We start from the raw sequence: 7,966 nt of genomic DNA, 5'->3' as shown, positions 1-7,966 counted from the left end.
TGTAAGTTCCATAAAAAAAATAAAGGACAAATTACATTTATTCCCCCTAAACTATAAGCATTTGAACAAAATACCCCATAAACTTTAAATGTAACAAATTTTCTCCTTGAACAATTCACCGTTAGCACGAGTCCCCTTTTTCTACCTTCTCGGTTAAATTTTGAACATTAAGTGTCACATAGATGGCATGTGACTCTCATTTGAAGGACAAAAAAGTAATTTACTGTGTTGAGTTAGAAATAGGGCAAAATCCATTCTAATTTCCCGACTTGGTTCTCGGCGACTTGGTTCTCAATTTTTGAGTCACAAATCAGAGAAATTGAGTTGGGGCTTTGTTACCCACTTACTTTAGAGTGTTTTGACACTAACGACATGAGAAATGGTGGCCAAAATTGACGGAACCAAACTCTTCCACGGCGAGCAGCGTCGGTGACTTTGAATTCCTGCAAATCGGTGAGGATGGCGGTGGCTCCTGGTCGGGATTGACGCATCTATGGATTTTGAGTGAAATGATGGGGGCAGTGCACTTCACCACTGTTGGGACTGCAGTTTTCTGAGATGAGGTATGGTGACCATGGAAGGCGGTTGTGGTGAAGGTTTTTTGATGGGAATCAACGACAAACTTTAGGTGGGTCTTGTTCCTCTCATCACTCTGAGTTTATAGAGACTGTAATCACTTTAATCGGAGGTTGGACGGAAAAGTTTTTGCCGTTGGAAGTTTTGGATTTTTCAGAACTTCAACCGGAAAGTCTGCCTTCGTCCGGTGAAGTTGGCAGCCGTAAGACACCAATCCAGACTCGGCTCAACGAGAGCTTTCCGATGAGCCGGGAGGTGTTAAAAATGGACACCAGAATACTTGCCGGAGTTTGGTGGTCTTTCATGGGAAATGGAGAGGAAAAAGAGTGAGGGTTGGGATGCTTCTGATTGGGTGAAATTATAACATCTAGTTAAATTAATTGAGATTAATTAATCAAATCCGGTGGTTAGTGTTAATTAATCTGAGATTAGTGAAGGATTCTCAGTTATAATTACCACGTAAAGGACCTTTCTCCTTTAAAAATGATTGTTTTGAAATTGACACTATTGTCCCTCAAATAGTTTTAAGCGTTGGTAACTAATTTTTTCAGAATTTGAATAATAGGTCATTGCATACTCTATTCAAATTGGACTTTGAAGTCTAATTATCAAATTTACACAGAAAGCTCAAGTATATTTTCCTTTTTTTTTTCCTTTTTCTTTCTCTTTTTTCTCCTTTTTCTTTCCTTCTCTCTCTCTTCCATGCTCACTCTTTCCCTCTCTCTCCACGCCATCCAAACACCCCGATGAGAATTCTGGTGTCCGTTTTTGACACCTCTCAGCTCGTTGAAAAGATCTCGACGAGCTGAGCACATTGACATGTTGCACGACCTCCAACTCTGTCGGAATTAGCCGCAATCACCGGCTAAAGTTCTGAAAACAACCAAAGCTTCCGATCATGATATCTCCTCTGTCCAACATCCAATCAAGGTGATTCCAGTTCCTATGGACTCAAAACGAATAGAAGAAGAAAACTCATCCTTTTTCACAGCTCGATTCTGGCCGGAGCACCACCGTCCATGGTGGCTGGAGTTCCTGCCACTGTCGCCGCCGTTCACCTCCTTCTTGGCCGCCATTTTTGACACCGCCAGTGTCAATGGACTCAGAGAGGAACGTTGAGCAAAACCCTATGTTAATACGGTCTCGCGGCCGTTTGCTCGAAAACAGAGTTGCTGCCGCCGTTTGAGGAGGTAAGGGGTGGTTCTGACAATCTAACTATTGGATCATCGTGCTTTTGGTGTCAAAACACTCAGAAGGAAGTGGGTAACAAAAGCCCTCAAACAATTTTGAGGTCCCATAGCAGGAGAATTAAGATCAAAGTCGTCAGATTTTACCGACATTTTTGGGTTTGATCAGAGTAGATAGAAGTCAAATTGGGTGAAATTGACTGCACCATTGAACTCATAAGGGTCAATTTAGGGGGGGTAGAACCCAAGTCCGTCGTGAAAATATGCTTCAGCAACCTCCGCCACCGGTGGCCGAATTCCGGCAAGTCTCAGTTCTTGAGGTTCCTGACGTTCAATCGAAGATCTGAGATCATATCCTGACTCATTTCGACATGCTAAACGCAATAGTGACCTTTGTTTGTGCCAATTCCACTTCGTTGAAAATTCTATGGTACTGTGCAAACAGATCGAGGCGAATCGAATGGATTCGTTAAGGTTCAGAGCGAGCTGTGGAGCTTCAAGAATAGACGATTGGACATCGTGAAATTATTCGTAGACTAAATTTCTAAGAGGTAGGATATTCTTGTCCATATCCTTGTTAGCCTTGTTTCAAAGTATTTTGGCCTATGAAAATGTTTTAAAGACAAAACATGTTTTAGAAATAGTATGAAATATGCTATTGAGCTCATAATGAACTGAATTAAGGTTTTAATAGATATTTCCTTAAAATAAGATGTTTTAAGAACCGGTAAACCTGCTGATGACCTAGATATCAGGATATGGAGATTGTATCCTTAGGGAAGGGACCCGAAACTCATACGGGTCACTACGGTGGTGTTTGGCCTTACATTGGTCGTAAGTAATTTAATTGCTTAAATTACTTGCTGGTTGCGTATAATATAGAATTTCAGTTTATTTACCTTTCAGTAAAAAGGTTGTTTGGTTCCGAATGATTCGTTCAGGCCTGTACTTTCATTTATTTATTCAGTTCAATGTTTTACAGCATGGCAAGTAGATGCCGATGGATTGAAGGCGTGAGATTCGAAGTGGTTAGTTTATTCTGAATTTGTAGTTTTTAATTCTGAGTTGTACTGTATTTCTGTATATAAACTGTATTTGGTCGATACTGTCCCAGAGTTGTATAATTTTAAGCTTTATGGACTGTTTTAAATATTGTTTATAAAAGAAATACTCTAGAGCAATATATTTTAATATCTATTTTGGTATTTGTACATTTTATTTTATTTTCATGAATTTTTCTTAATTAATCAAGTTTAATTAAACTTAACTTTCCCAATAATCACGGCCCTATCCTTGGGGCCGTGACAGAAATTGACCAATCTATATGGGTAAAATCGTCATTTTAGAATAGAATAAAAATTAAATGCCTCAACGACTTTCACGTGACACTTAACGTTCAAAATTTAACCGAGGGGGCAGAAATGGGGCCGCGTACTAACGGTGAATTGTTCATGAGGAAAAATTGTTACTTTTAAAGTTTAGGAGACATTTTGTTCAGCTGTTTATAGTTCAGGGGGAATAAATATAATTTGTCTAAAAATAAAATTACGACTAAACCGTAAGTCTGCATATACGAGAGTAACTCCAATAAATGTCAATAACGTTTGATTCATGAATTCAGAATCATAATTCATGATTTTAATTTTTAAAATTTAAATTTTTTATAAGAGAAAAATACTGTAAAAAATAATAAAACATGATTTAAAATTAAGGAGAGACACATGAAACATCCAATGCCAATTTACGTGTTGACGGCCGTCAGATTGGATCGACCGCTTTCCAAAATCATCTTCAATATTGTCATGTTCCTTGCCCAGCTTTTTGACTCATTCAGACTTCTTTTTTTCAGTCTTTGGTGGAAGGAAGAAGCAACGAAGCATTCAGACAAACTTTTGAGAGGAAGCCCGATAAGGTGAACAATAGAAACCCCAACTTTTTCCACCACAAAAATCGCCTTTTATTTTAATAAGAACTATCTTCGGTGCAATAAATATTAAATTGATGTGTTAGAGCATCTCTAAAGAAATTTTTTAAATTTTAATTAAAATGGTTAAAAAATTATTTTAATAATTTTTTAGTGAGTCACTCTAATTATACTCTCTATTTTTAAATATGAAAACTTTATTTCATTTAAAAAAGAATCTTGACATTTATTGTAATTTAAAAGAATAAAATAATAGAAAAAATAAATAACTAGTCATTTTTTGCTAGCTATATTTAGCTAATATGATATGCATTTTACAAAATAACTAACCATTTAGTTAATGGTTGAAGTGGAGAAAAACTATAAAAAAAATAATTCATTAACCATTTTAACTAAAAACAAAAAATAACTAGTATGGTTAGAGTTACTCTTATAGTATCAAAGTTCAAATTATTCTCTAATATAATATTATTTTTAATGATAAATTTGATAAATACAATATTTTATGAAAAAATTTGACACCAAATATAAAAAATGTTAAATTTAAGCACTTTGTTCTTATCCGTTGATACATTGACTTTTTCTTTTAATTGTCACAATGCTATCATTTTTAAATTATTTTAATATTAAAATTTTATTTTCACTAATTTTCTTAGTAATTATCATAAAAAATAAGTATTAACATTTGAAAATAGCATTATATATACGCAAATTAACTGAGTTTTGTCCTCTTTCTCTTTGGGTCACAGAGTGGCTATTTTTGCACGCCGGTTTGTTAATGTTCGGTTTCGTTGTTGATTTTTGTTGTTTATTTGCTCATCACATGCGTACGCATGCTGCAATAAGTATAAAAGGGTACATTAAGAAAAAAAAAAAGAAAGCATATAAGAGTGAAAGTCAAGTCAATAAGTATAAAAAAAGTATTTATTATACATGCATATACAAAATACACATACACATGCATGTATGGAATGGAACCACAATCAGTGAGGCCAAAGCGAAGTCAAGGTTTTATCTAAGAAAAAAAAAGAGGAAAGTCAAAGGCTCGTTTAAATAATATGAATAATAATAATAAAAACATCACGATCGTAGTCACGTACTCGTATGCACCTGTCATATTATCACTATATGCAAATTTTTTTCAACCCTAAATTAAAATAAAGGCTCGTTCACTTTACGAATTTGAGTTTTTAATTTGAGTTGAGATGTGACATTTTTTAAGAATTTTTTACTGTAGCAGAAAAAATTAGATGTGATATTTTCTGAGAACTTTGTACTGTAAAAAACTAAAACTGAAAACTCGAATCGGCGAAATGAACGAAGCAAAAGAGAAAATTATTAAACTTATAATCTTAATTTTTATCATTTATTTTTAATTAATATCATTTTAATTAATTAATTATTTGACGGAAAATAATATTAATAAAGAATAAAATATAAAAATCTAGATACATACACTCTACTTAGGAGTTGTTGGGTCTGTTTTTATAAACACCAAAAGGAGGGGGAGGGGGAAGGTTGCATAATAAGAAAAGTGAAAGTGGTATTTTGACAAAACACTATGAATATATTATGTATTTTTCAATTTAAAATTAATGATAAAAATAAGAGAGTTTTTCTGATAAGTATCACTACTAGTCGGACTTGATTTGTGATTATTATATATGGAGATAGTTTTTGATATAAAATGATGGTTCAAAATAGAAAACTTTCAGTGGTTTTTTTTCTCGTCCTACTAAAGAAACTCATCAAAAATAAAATAGTAAATAAAATAGTGTTATCTTTTTATAGCATCCTAAAAATTTCTCATAACTTAAACTTATACTCTAATTTATTAAAGTAATTTTTATACCTTATGGCCATAAAATTCTTCATTCTTTAATATAATGTTGATCGCAAGAGCAGAAACATGGATGCAAAAATGTCGACTGTGTTTGTAGTTGTTTTTATTTTTATTTTTCACGTTTTTTGAGAAAGAAAAAATGAAAACGGAAAAGAAACGACGCTTGACACAATTAAAGACAAACAACATAAATGAAAATGATTTTTTGATTTAGTATAAAATGGGAGAGAAATAAAAAATGACTTTTAGTCATTTTTTATTTTTTATTTTCGTTTTCTCCTCTCTCGAGCAGAGAGAGAGAGACATTAATGGATTTCTTTATACTGAAAACAGTCTTTTGATAAAACTACCAAACGCATTTTTAAAAATAATTTTTGTCTGAGAATGAAAATGTTTTTATTTCTATTTTCATATAAAAATTAAAATTATTTTAAAATGAGTTCTAAACGCATCTCTTATTTCCTCATTGGCACGCAGAAATTCCTTTTTGGTGTGCAAGAGCTTTAAGAATGGTCTTTTTTTTTTATGATTTATTTACTCTCCACAACAACCAGCAACCTTTCTTTGACAACTACAGACTTCTTTTGTGTTTTCTAGAATACTCCATAGTGGTGGTGGTATTAATGATTCATGAGAAAATAACACACTTTAAATTCCTAGCCGCCCATACCTCAAATGGCTGTCAAACTCCGGGTGACTGGGACCCAAGTAGAAAAGCAAGTGCTACAGTTAGAAAGGCATATTATTATAAGAAATTTATAATCGTGTTTAAAATTGATCCCGTTTTTATTTTTTTATATTTTTTGAGAAAAAAATAAAAGCGTTTTTAAAACGGTGTTTGGCGCAATAAAAATAAAAAACGGAAATGAAAACGATTTTTTAGTTTAGTGTAAAACGAGAGAGAAATGAAAAACGATTTTAGTCGTTTTTCATTTTTTATTTTTATTTTCTTCTCTCTCGAGCAGAGAGAGACATTAATGAGTTTTTTTTTCTACTGAAAACAATCTCTTGATAAAACTACCAAACGCATTTTCAAAAATGATTTCTATCTGAGATTGAAAATGTTTTCATTTTTATTTTCATATAAAAAACAAAATCATTTTAGAACGAGTTTCAAAACGCATTTTATGTATCACACAAGACTGTTTGGGGGGATCAGGAAGGCTAACAAAGAGAGTGAGGGCCATGGAGTGACATTAGGGATTATGTGTGAGCGCTAGTGCTGAAACTTTGACGGGCCGCCCGTGACCACCGAAAAGTTCGAATTTTTGCCCGATGACCGAACCCGATCTGCCCGAAAATTCAGGCTGCCCGACCCGACCCGAAAATTCCCATGGACGGGCTTCGGGCAGAGGAAGCCTGCCCGTGCCCGGTCGGGCTGCCCGATGCCCGACTGGCTGCCCGAAATTTTTTTTTTTATATTATATTTTTATGTTGTTGAAATAAGTATTTGTATAATTACAATGTGTAATTGTGTATATTACAATTTGAAATATGAAATGAACACACGACACAAACGAACTATATAAAAAAAATTACTTCTTCATTGATTTTTAAATTTGTAATTCATGATTGCCTCATTAAAAACCTTACCAAGAAAAATCCAATTGGGATAAAAACTTGGTAAGAAAAAAAGAGTGCAATCATTGTGGGACGAATTACAAATTTGATAAACTTACAAAGTCTATACAAGATTACAAATTACAATAAACACTATACAAATTAGAAATTAAAAAGTAAATAAATATTTACAAAGAAATTATCAAGATGAAGTAGAATGATCATCTTGAAAATTAAAAGTTAATCTATTAAATTCGTCGATCCATTATTGGTTTGCCGGTGAGATTGTATCGTGTAAGCGTTGGTCGGAACAGTCCCAATCCTTGATGCACACCAAAGTTTCAACAATATCCTGCTGCAATGCGTTTCTCCGTTCTTCAAGTATTCGGCCGATTGTACTGAATGCTTGTTCGGCTGCAACAGTGGAGACCGAGATTGAAAAAATATCCATTGCTAGTCGTGTTAGGATCGGCCAAGTTAATGCTCATGCCCTCCACCACTCAACCAAATCAAACACCTCACTACTATCTACAACTAAGCCCTCACTCAGGTACGCCATTAACTCGTTGAATCCGCCGCCACCTCTTGATGAAGATCCACTTCCACTCCCAGATTCTTCTTGACCTTGACTCGTCATCGTCGTCTTCTTCTTCTTCTTCTTAGACAACCCGAAAACATTCAAGAATGAATGAAGATTGTCGTCTCGTTGTTGCGATTGTTCAACACGAGGTGTGTTTCTAAACCTACTTTCGTAAGAGATATATAGAGAATATATTTTTTCCTTTATAATAGGAAACTGGTCAGTAGTGTCTATAGCTAAAAATTCACCTAAGTTATCTAATCCACTTTCTAAACCTTCTAATTTTAATATAGGGT

At 33.9% G+C, this 7,966-nt stretch overlaps 1 pseudogene; it reads left to right on the top strand.

The window, feature by feature from the left end:
* The first annotated feature begins 574 nt into the window (after positions 1-574).
* Positions 575-7,966, top strand: part of LOC112091123 — a 14,348-nt pseudogene continuing 6,956 nt past the window's right edge.

This window comes from Morus notabilis, unplaced genomic scaffold (genome assembly GCF_000414095.1).
Source record: "Morus notabilis unplaced genomic scaffold, ASM41409v2 Scaffold571, whole genome shotgun sequence".
In the NCBI taxonomy this organism is placed as follows: Eukaryota; Viridiplantae; Streptophyta; class Magnoliopsida; order Rosales; family Moraceae; genus Morus; species Morus notabilis.
This window is presented reverse-complemented; position numbering and strand designations above follow the sequence as displayed.